The sequence below is a fragment of the Miscanthus floridulus genome, chromosome 10 (genome assembly GCF_019320115.1).
Source record: "Miscanthus floridulus cultivar M001 chromosome 10, ASM1932011v1, whole genome shotgun sequence".
In the NCBI taxonomy this organism is placed as follows: domain Eukaryota; kingdom Viridiplantae; phylum Streptophyta; class Magnoliopsida; order Poales; family Poaceae; genus Miscanthus; species Miscanthus floridulus.
The window spans coordinates 29,154,976-29,165,793 of record NC_089589.1 but is presented as its reverse complement, the minus strand read 5'-3'; the positions used below and the strand labels follow the sequence as shown (position 1 = coordinate 29,165,793).

Genomic DNA, 10,818 nt, shown 5'->3' with positions numbered 1-10,818 from the left:
TTCGGACAGGCGCCCACATCCGGATGCCACGCCTACACGGCTACACCCTGTTCCCGCGCTTGAACTCCACGTACCGCCCGACCTGACACGACGTTTGTGCCCCCGCTCAACCCCACGCGGCGTCTGCGCCCCGCCCGACCCCTCACGCCCCCTCCAACAGTTGCAACAGGCGGGTCACATTGCAACATGTGCAACACCTAATCTACTTTTGAAACATACATATATAACACTTGCAACATATGTTTGAAGACAAATGAAACACTTGAAACATAAGTCTGAAACAATTGCAAAAATACCTGAAAATACTTGAAAACCATTGCAACACAACATCTAGATAAAACTCTTGCAACATATGTGTGAAACATATGCAACACCCAGATAAACACTTGCGACATACATCTGAAAAACAGATGAAACATTGAGAACAGACGTTTGCAACATACGTGTACAACCATTGCAACATATTTCGATCTACTTTTAGAACATCCATAAGAAACACTTGCAACATGTGTTTTCAACGCAACATCTACTTACTGCTTGGATGATTGGAGGCTCGTTGATGCAGAGCTCGATGCCGTGGAGGGGCGCGCGTGCAGCTCCGGTGGAGAAGGGCACACCGGTGGAGAAGGCGGCCGACGCGGTGGAGAACACCGTGACGGGTAGATGGCCCGGCAGAGAGGAAGGATGGCAAGCGGCAGCGCTGGAGCATGGTGGAGAGAGAGAGGGCGGCGGCTGGTCAGGCACGGTGGAGAGCACCGCGACGGTGTGGTAGTGCTAGAGCATGCGCGCGGCGGTGCGGACGCGACAGTGGTATGGTGGATGGAGAGGAACGGAAGACACGAGCAGATATGGTGGGGGCGAGCTGATACACAAGTGGAGAGTTGGGTCGTTTGCGCTGGTGTCGTGGCCCATCAACGGGAGCGTCCGTCTGAACGGACGTCCTTAGCACAACATTGCCGTTTAGTATAATAACTAATCATATTAATTTTAAGTAATTTAGTTTATTTATATATTTAAATTTATGTATAGATAAATGTTTATTGGTATTGAAATATTTGTCTACATTTTTATTATTTTTACATATTTGATTGTTGAAATATTTATGAATATATATGTTAGTTGTCATTATCTACCGCTGCTATACAACCATATTTTAAATCCCTACATGTATAGTAGTTTTATTTTACTATAAAACCATCGATAAGAAAATCTAAATATTATCTTCAAAATCAAGTATACATCCTAATTAATGACAGTTATTATTCATCATGAACATTAATACATTTCTATATATATGTAGCTAAATTGTAAAATATTTTGACTTTTCAAAAAATGAGATACACGTATTTTAGACAGGAGTAATAAATAACACTATCCACATTCGGTTCCAATTCGAGCCCATCCCCACACCTCTCTCTCGTATTTAATTTGCGCATTTGCCATTTCTGGTCACGCTTTCCTCTCCGGCCTTTCCACCACCTCGCACCTCGCGCCTCCTCCACACCGGCTAGCAGCTTCGCCTCGCATGGTCCCGCGGGAGCGCTCCAGGACATGCAAGTGGCGGCCGCGGCGGCGTCAATGAGCGGCACCGAGACGGCTGGCGCGAAGCCTGCTGCTGCGCGGCGTCTGGGCCGCGTGCTGGTCGGGCGCCGGCGGCGGGCCGCCGTGCTGCTCCTCGCGCTGGCGTACGCGGCAGCGATGCTCATGCTCGCCATGGGCGGCAGCGATGCTCATGATCCAGCGGCGTGGTGGCGGGTGCGCTGGGGCGGCGTGCGCAACCGGCGCCCCCCGGGTCCGTGTACCGCAGCCACCTCGTGTTCGAACGGCTCCTCCCGCAAATGCGCGCCTTCGCCTCGCGGCCGAACCCGGTGAGCGTCCCTAAGTTTGCATTTTTTGGCCCCCTGGGACCTTGTGGCTTGATTTCGTTGGGGGGCGAATTGAGTTCTTGCATGCCAAAGTTCCTGGTTTGTCTCGAGAGGGGGACGAACGATTGCCTCCGTGCTTGGTTAAATGTGTCATCTATGGTTTCAGAATTGCAATGTAGGGGCTCGATTTGATCAAAATTGTCATCCTATAAGATTGATCTTAGTATGTGTTCTTTTCTTGTCCTTTTATTTTTTTTCCAATCATTTCCCTTTTTGCTAAAAGGACGACAAATTTACCTCCAGCTCCAGTCACTTGAATTCAACAAAGTTTGGCTTGAATCCCTCAAAATTAGGCTCCTTCTACAAGAAAATAGGGGATTTGGACAATCTGTGAGTCACATTTCATGAGGCAAAAGAAGCATGTTTTGCCACCTTAAATGTAGTAATTTACTTGCGAAATTGTAGCATGTGCTGCTTTTCGTTTCATGTTTGAATGGCAGAAAGGTGATGACCCTTCATAAATGACAGGCATAGAGTATACGCTACAACTTGGTGATGCTAGATGAGAGGATAAAGTAATCAAAAGAAGGCACAATTTTGCAAAAGGAGGATGTTAACCAGTACCAAAGAGTCACGTAGACAGTTCGTGGAGGCAGTTTTCATGACGACATCCCATTTCCATGTTCTTTAGTTTAAATTTGAAACAATTTGTGAAACACATTTTTGGTGATCACAAGGCTAAGCAGTGAGCAGAGCACAACCACCTGTTCCCACAAAAGGTTTCAATGTTTCATAGCAAGGGACCTTAGCTACTGCTATCGCATTATATGCCACTTCTTACATGTTATCAAAAACCCTTCCGCTTATCCTGTTACATATCATTATCAGGTACAACATTGCCCTGAAATATGTAGTATTCCGGTGCCTTATTTGTGTGACCTCAAATGAGGCAGAAGAATAATCCTATAGAAGTTAAAAGAACAGTTTTTTGTGTGTGTGTTCGATATGATTTATTTTATCCTGTTGATGTGGTGTCTCTGGTTTCATATCTATTAATGTGAACTCTCACGGGTAGTGATTCCTCAAAAAAAAAACTCAGGGCTATGTGCTAGTTTTTTTTATGTTCTAAACTTTGAAAGACTCAAAACAAATCTTTGTGACTTTGGCTCATGGTTGAACATTACAATGCTGATCTTGTCTTGATCAGTTATACTATGCTAATAATCTCAAAAACCTTTGGAGTTCAACTGTGAATCTCTTTTAATTTCTTTAATCTTAAGGACCATGAAACTCTTGTTCTTTATGCTAAGAAATTAGGGTATCTTACATGTATGTGACATAGTTCTTTTTTATCTTGCCATTGCACAGTTAGTGACATCTCATTACAAAAAGTCTGGAAAGCAATGGGAACCTTGTATCAGCAAGGGGTTGATACACTCAGGTAAGAGAACCTTAAGAGTGTAGTTTGCATAACAAACATCCAAGTCATAACTCAATTCTTTGTTTACCTCTATGTCAATATAAGCTGGGAAAGATAACATAACTTGGTAGCTGACATTGATGGCACAGATTTACGCTTTTCAGAGTTACCGCCTTCAAATGGATTCCTCATAGTTGAGGCAAATGGTGGCTTGAATCAACAACGCATTTCAGTAAGTTGTACGCTACGGTCATTTCCGACTAGATTTGAATAGTCCAATTTTATAGGTTGACTTTATCATTTTGACCTAGAAGCTACATTTTATCATTATTTGCATGCACTGCTAAAATCCATTGGTATTAAAATGTTTTTTAACAGTCCATCGTGAAAATACAATGAGATTTCAAGGAGCCGTATTAGCTCTCTTACTCAGTTTAAAATAATTGTTCGGTACTCCGGTAATTAGCACTTACTAGATGGCTGCTTTTTGAGAGAGAGGAATCCAATCTCAGCCAAGAATGTCCTGGTTATATCTTTGTTTTTTTTATAATCAGCAAGGTGTCAAGTTTGCTGATAGTTGATTATGTGGTCCAAATCATAAATTGGCAGTTCTATACATGTGTTCAACCTCACTCTTCCATAAATATGATAGTTTGTATTTTATTGCATGTATGTACCTTATCTTCTGTGGAAGTCTCAATAACAAATGGAGTTTTATGTGCTTACCAATCTTCATCGATGGATTTTTTTTTTTTTTTTTGATATAGCACCTCAAGTTCAAGTTAGGTTTCCTCTTTTCAGCATGCATTTTTTGTGGTTATCTGATTGAGATTTCTTAATACAGATTTGTGATGCTATTGCTGTGGCCAAAATTCTTAATGCAACTCTTGTGACACCAGCATTTCATTTGAATAGCGTTTGGCGTGATTCTAGCTAAAAGTTTATGTTTACATAATAATCAGAGATGTATTTCAAGTAACTGAAATATGGTATATGCCTTCCTCCTTTTCTTTTTCTCGGAAAATAGTTTTGTAAAATACTAGTGCTTTACTGTACTAAGTTGGGAAACTTACTTCTGTTAGTAGTCTCCTTTTGCAAGTGTTTTTCTGGTTAATCTTTCATAACGAGGCTGGAGTGAATAAGTTAATATTGCACGCAGGCTTTTTTGTGTGCACACCAGCCTTTTTTTTTTCTTGTTGCTGCTACCTTTGAGGCTATATTTGCTCTTACGTAGTTATGCATTTTGACAACTTAGTTTTGGTCATTGTTAAGAATATGGTCCTATAAGCTCCCATGTATCCTCTCAGCTGCCTTTCCTTTTAGCATATAAAGTTTTACCTTAATCATTTTAATGTGCTGATTCTACATGTTCTGTCCGTTTGAGAATTAAACTGTAATACCTGAAATATATGTTAGTTTTCTTCTCGCTGTTTCATGAGGATGTCTTTTCAAGTTTTCAGCAAATTTGGTGATATCTTTGACGAAGATCACTTCATTAAGTCACTTAGAAAATATGTAACGGTTGTAAAAGATCTTCCTGAAGATGTTTTTCTGCGATTTGACCATAATATCAGCATAATACCAAATATGAGAACCAAAGCTTTCTCACCCTCAAGTTACTACCTACAACAGGTGCTTCCAAAATTGTTGGAGCTAGGGTACGTGCTCCCTTCCTTTTTTTCCCCCTTGCCTCGAAGTAGAGTCAGATCTTTGCACTGAGCATCCCATAGTACCATATCTTCGCTTATTTCTTGTTCTATGACACAGGGCTGTGCGTATTGCCCCTTTCTCAAATAGACTGGCCCATTCGGTTCCTATGAATATCCAGGCATTGAGATGTTTGACAAACTATGAGGCATTAAGAATTTCTGAACCAATAAGAATTCTTGCAGATAATATGGTTTACCGAATGATCAAGAGGAGTTTTTTAACTGGTGGGAAGTACGTCTCAGTGCATCTTCGCTTTGAAGAGGTTTTACTAAAGTTTATCTTGTGTGGACTATCATTTCTACTTTTCTCAAGTTGTGATGACTGTGTTCTATGTTTAGGACATGGTAGCTTTTTCATGCTGCAAATATGATGGTGGTTTGAAGGAGGACAATGCAATGGAAAATGCTCGCGAAAGGAGCTGGAGAGGGAAATTCCACCGACCTGGTCGAGTGATAAATCCTGAGGCTAACCGAAGGAATGGGAGATGCCCTTTGACACCTTTGGAGGTTGCAACATTTGTTCCTTGCAATCTTGCCTTTTCTGAATTGCTTCGTCATTTTTAGAGCCCATGCCATGTTTCTGAGGTGCTGCAGTGCCAGGTCATATTGGCAGATCATTTGTAGATTGTCTTGTCTTACTCCTTGAATAGAATAATTATCCTCACATAAGTTTATAATATTGGACTTTATCTCTGATTAAAATTTAGGGGAACTGTATTTGCTTCATTTTATAAGGTATTATGTAACTTCTATTTTCTTACTAGTTCAGTTTATACAAGGTTGGAATGATGTTGCGAGGAATGGGATTTGACAACACTACTTCCCTTTATGTTGCATCCGGTAAAATATATAACGCTGAAAAGTACATGACTCCTCTTCGACAGCTGTTTCCATTTCTACAAACAAAACAAAGTCTAGTTACACCTGAGGAGCTTGCACAGTTCAAGGTACATTTTCCCTTGATTATTCCAGTCCTCTAATAAATATTAGAAAGTGTGCCTCCCTTCTCTATCCCGTTTGTATTGCATCAAGAAATGGAAGCCAGGTGGTATCAAAGGATAAGTTTGCCTGCTGACACTATATGTAGGGACATTCATCAAGACTAGCAGCACTGGACTATACTGTCTGTCTTCACAGTGAAGTGTTTGTGATGACACAAGGAAGCAATTTCCCTCACTTTCTGATGGGGCATAGACGTTATATGTATGGAGGACATGCAAAAACAATAAAACCAGATAAACGGAAGCTAGTTCAACTCTTTGACAATCCAAATATCAGGTATATTTTCGGTTATCCTCGTAAAGTTTCATAAACTATCAACGAATGTGTTGTGGCCTGAAATTGGTTCACATGTAGCCATTTTTGTGTCCAAGATGACCCTTGTTTCATAAACGTTTCGCCAAACATGATTGCCTTGAAGAAACTCGGTTCATTCTAATCTAATTACAGCATAGAAATTGCTTTATCTGTATGCTGACATACATTTAAATCTTCTGCAGCTGATTACTCTCTTTTAGTTGTGAACACCTGCAATGGGCAGAACATGCAAGATTTTATGCTTTCTTTTTCATACTCATCATCTAATTGAGAAGTATCTAAGTTAATTTTGTATGTAGATGGGATCGATTCAAGCACCACATGGAGGACATGCGTCGGCATAGTGAGATGAAAGGTTTCGGATTAAGGAAACCACAGGAATCCATGTACACCCTTCCCATGCCTGACTGCATGTGTCAGCAAGCTGAAGCACGATCAAGGTCCACGGCAAGGAACTAGGTACGTTCCACCCTTGTAAGTAGCCACACCATATAGCAGTAAGCAAAGGAAAAATAAATATTGGTACGAGCATAGAAGAGAATATGGAGATTTCAAATTATATGGCTATTGATATGAATCCCTTCCCCAAAAAAACAGAGATTCATCAGTGAGTGTATATGTGTGCAGAAGGTACTCCGCAGTTTATTGTACTTGTACATAAAGACTTAATTATTTATTTGTTCTGGATAAATAAAAAGAATTGTTTTTTTCTGAGATTTATCTTAAGCACGAGCTCAATCATTTTGATTGTGTAAATTTAGAGCCGTCCATCTGTAGCATGCACTCATTCTGTTGACATTCCAAATTATTGCATAAAATGGTTGCAATGGAACTGGAAATTTAGCTTCCTCTAGCCGGCAGCACATGGGAAAAAGGTCTTGTTCATGCGAGATTGAAATAAGCCTTTTTCTTCAATGTAATCAAAACAGCTCTCTTAATGCTTTGTAATTCAGAAGGACCAAGAGAATGTGTAATAAGTAAATAACCAACCAATCTGAATAGTTACATAAATCAATGCCAACAATGCTTCATGTTTAGAAAGACAAAAGTAACAAAATCAAATTGCTGCCAAACATGCATAGACCAAATAGAAGTACACTTTCACTTTATACACTACCCCCGAGGTAGTATTGCTCGAATGCATCTCAACCTTCGCTGCCGCCATCGTGGTACTCATGGTCAACGTTGCTGTCTCCGACGTTGAAACAGTAGTCGCCGCAGCTGCCGTCGTCCTGGTACTGATGGTAGTAGCAAGAGCCGTCGTTCATTTAGCTGTTGCCATCGTCGACGAAGTAGGCAGCCATCTCCGCCATGACACTGCAATTACCATCCCTAGGTAGACAACCTCAGACTGCTCGCCGCCGCTCAACCCAAGGGCATTTCCGTCGTCGTCGTCATGGCCATGGCCATGGACGAAGTCGTCGTAGTTGCTCGGGCCGGGCTGGTCTGGGTCCGGAACAACAACCTGCTGCGGGCTACCGCCGGCGGCAGCGGCGGCGTCCTTCAGTCGCTGCTTGTGCTTGCCCCTGTCGGTGACCTTGACGTGCGACAGGACGGTGCTGGAGAGCCGCGGCGGCACGGTGATCTGGTACTTGTGCATGACCCACCCGCTGGTGCTTGTTGAAAAATAATCTGTTGCGTTGCATATTTCTATTCTTAGTTTGTCTAGCGGTGAGCACGACGTTGTCCACGTCGTGCGCGTTTCTTTTCATGCAGAGCGTGTGTGTGGCGAAGCTTGGCCCGGCAATGGCGCCCACGTTCCGTGGCTGTGGGATGGCGCAGCTAAAACGGGACGTGGGCGGATGTGCTCATGGCCTTGCCAACCGTGTAATCGTGTGACTCAATAAAAGGAGAAAGAAAACAGAAAAGCAGCAGTTCTGTGCGCTGCGCAAAAATCCTTGAGTTCCATCTATTCGTCGCGTTCGTCGCGAGTTCATCGAACAAGAGAGAGAGAGGGAAAGCGAGCGTTCCGGCGAGAATTGATTCTGATCCAGTTTCTACAGTGCTGGGCTCGTCGCCGTGGTAGTACGACAGGTTGCAGCGCTTGTACTTGATGGGCATCTCGGCCGCACCGCCCCCCGGCCCGCCGCCGCCGCCGCCGCCGCGCACGAGGACGATGGAGGTCTCCGTGCTCTTCTGCGCGTCCCACCTGACGCCGACGCCGTCCTCCTCCACTGGGGAGACTACGCAGACGGCCCGCTTCCCGCGCGCGCGCGGGGGCACGAAGAAGAAAGCGTGGTCGCTGTCAGCGTGGCCGTTGCGGCGCATGAACTCCCACGGCGGGCAGCTGCAGGGTTCGGCGTCGAGGAAGGCGTGCTCGTGCGGGTTGGGGACGCCCAGGGCGCGCGGGAGGAGGTAGTGCACCACGATGTCGGTGTCGGTGGGGTCGAACTTGTACGCCGGCGGGAACAACGACGGGTCGAAGCCGAACCGCCACGCCTCCATTATTACTACCTCTCGTCGGCGCCGGCGCCGGGAGCCTGCTGGTTTCTTTGTTTCCTGGTCGGATCCGCTCGTTCTTCAAACCAGCCTTCCCTTCCTTCTTTTTTCTTCCGACGAGTTGTGATCTAATTGCTTGGTCGCCGCCTCGTCGGCGTTCGTTTCCTTTCCTGATATATGTATGCGTAGCGCTGGCGCAGGAGAGGCAGGAACTGCGACGCGCGACGCGGAGTCGGATTCCGCTCGAGTTGTTTCAAATTAGATCAGGCTGTTGTTGGGCCGAATCCACACACCGGCCCGCCGCGTCTCGACGAAGGCCCTGACAAGATGGCCCGTAACTTTTAGCGTTACATTCTTTCCTGCTGCTTGCTTATTTATCAATCACAAAGTAAACTTGTGTTTGTTATTATATTAGGGGCTTTTCTGGAAAGGGAAGGAAGATTGGAGTCCAAATGCTTGGCTTTCGTAGATAACATCAATTGCCATTGAGACACGCCGGTGATGAAGAAGGATAGGGTAGAGTGGACGAACAAGAATGAAGATTTCAACAAACGATAATGATCGCCATCTTTCCAAATAAAAAATATATCTCCCACTCTGTTTCCTCATGCGCTCGCTGCAGGCTCCGCTCCGCTCCGCTTTCTCCGCCCCGCGCTCGCCGCAGGCTCCGCTCTGCTTCCTCCGCTTCATGGCCCTCTCCCGCCTTCGCGACGCCAGGCTCTGCCGCTGAAGTCGCACCTCCCGCTCGCCCCCGCCCTCATGGTCGTCGTCGGCGCCGGCGTCCTCTTCATCACCTCCTTCTACAGCTGGAGATAGCGAGGGTGTCACGGCCATGCATACTTCGTGTCGGCTGGCCTCGAGACTCCTCGCGCCCCAATAGCACAAGAAGCTCGGGAGGGGGGGGCAAGTCTGTGGTGCTCTTCGCTCTGCTCCCTCTCCTAGCCTCGATCTGCCCAACGAGGCAGTTATCGAGTTCCTCAGTGCGCCTGACATGGTGGTCGCCGTCCACTAGAGTGCCGCGCCTAACATGTTGCAAGCGTATGTTTCATGTGTTCCAGATGTTTTAGAGGTATGTTGCAAGTGTTTCATGTAGATATTGCAAAAGTAGATCTGGATGTTGCAAGTGTTTCAGAGACATGTTGCAAGCATTTGTTCAAAATGTTTTATCTGTTTTCGGACGTATATTTACAAGTGTTTTTTATTTATATGTTGCATATGTTTCACACATGTTGCAATAGAATGTTCCAATGGTATCAGTTTTTTCAGTTTTATATTGCAGTAAGTGTTTTCATATTGCAAGTTGCAAGTGTTTTATCTGTATGTTGCTTATGTATCACACACATGTTTTAAGTGTATGTTCTAAATATTTCATCTGCTTCCTACGTATGTTGTATTCAAGTGTTTCATGTTTCAGATGTATGTTCAGAGAGTCATGGGGCCACGGCCTGGGCATCGGGGGATCAGGCACGGCGAGTCGGGTGTCGGCAGTCAGGGCGCATGGCGTGCTTGGGTCCTACGGACTGAGGGCGTGCTCGTCCTCGTCCCAGGTATCAGGTCCTGCCCGTGCGAAGAGAAAGGAGCGGGTCGCTGGGAATGAGCCACGGGCGCAGCGACAGGGGCAGGGTGCGCATGTGGGGTGGGGCGAGGCTGACTAGGGCAGCTGCATGGGCGTCCGGACGCGCGCGTCCGTCTGGATGCCTAGACGCTAGCCACGCCCTTCAACAAAATATGGGTTCCTTGTCAAGAAGAGGGCTAAGAGTACCTTTAAATTTAGATATCTAAACATGCTCTCTAAAATAATTTAGCCGCTTAAGATGGAGAAGTTCCACAGCAGCTCCTCCAAAACTGGTTCTTTATTTTATAATAAAACTGCCACCATGTTCGAGTAGCAGCACTCAGCAAAAGTAGCACAGTATTCGCTATAGTGGTACAGTAAATTCGGTTCGTTTCCTTTCTTGATATATGTAGGCGTAGCGCAGCGCAGGAGAGGCAGGAGCTGCGACGCGACTCGGAGTCGGATTCCGCTCTCCTGTTCGGACTTGCTTCAGCTCGGTTTTTTCCCCTACTT

At 45.1% G+C, this 10,818-nt stretch overlaps 1 pseudogene; it reads left to right on the top strand.

Annotated features, from left to right (window-relative positions):
- The first annotated feature begins 1,535 nt into the window (after nt 1–1,535).
- Nucleotides 1,536–6,929, top strand: LOC136489917 (O-fucosyltransferase 9-like; annotated as a pseudogene).
- The last annotated feature ends 3,889 nt before the right edge of the window (nt 6,930–10,818 follow it).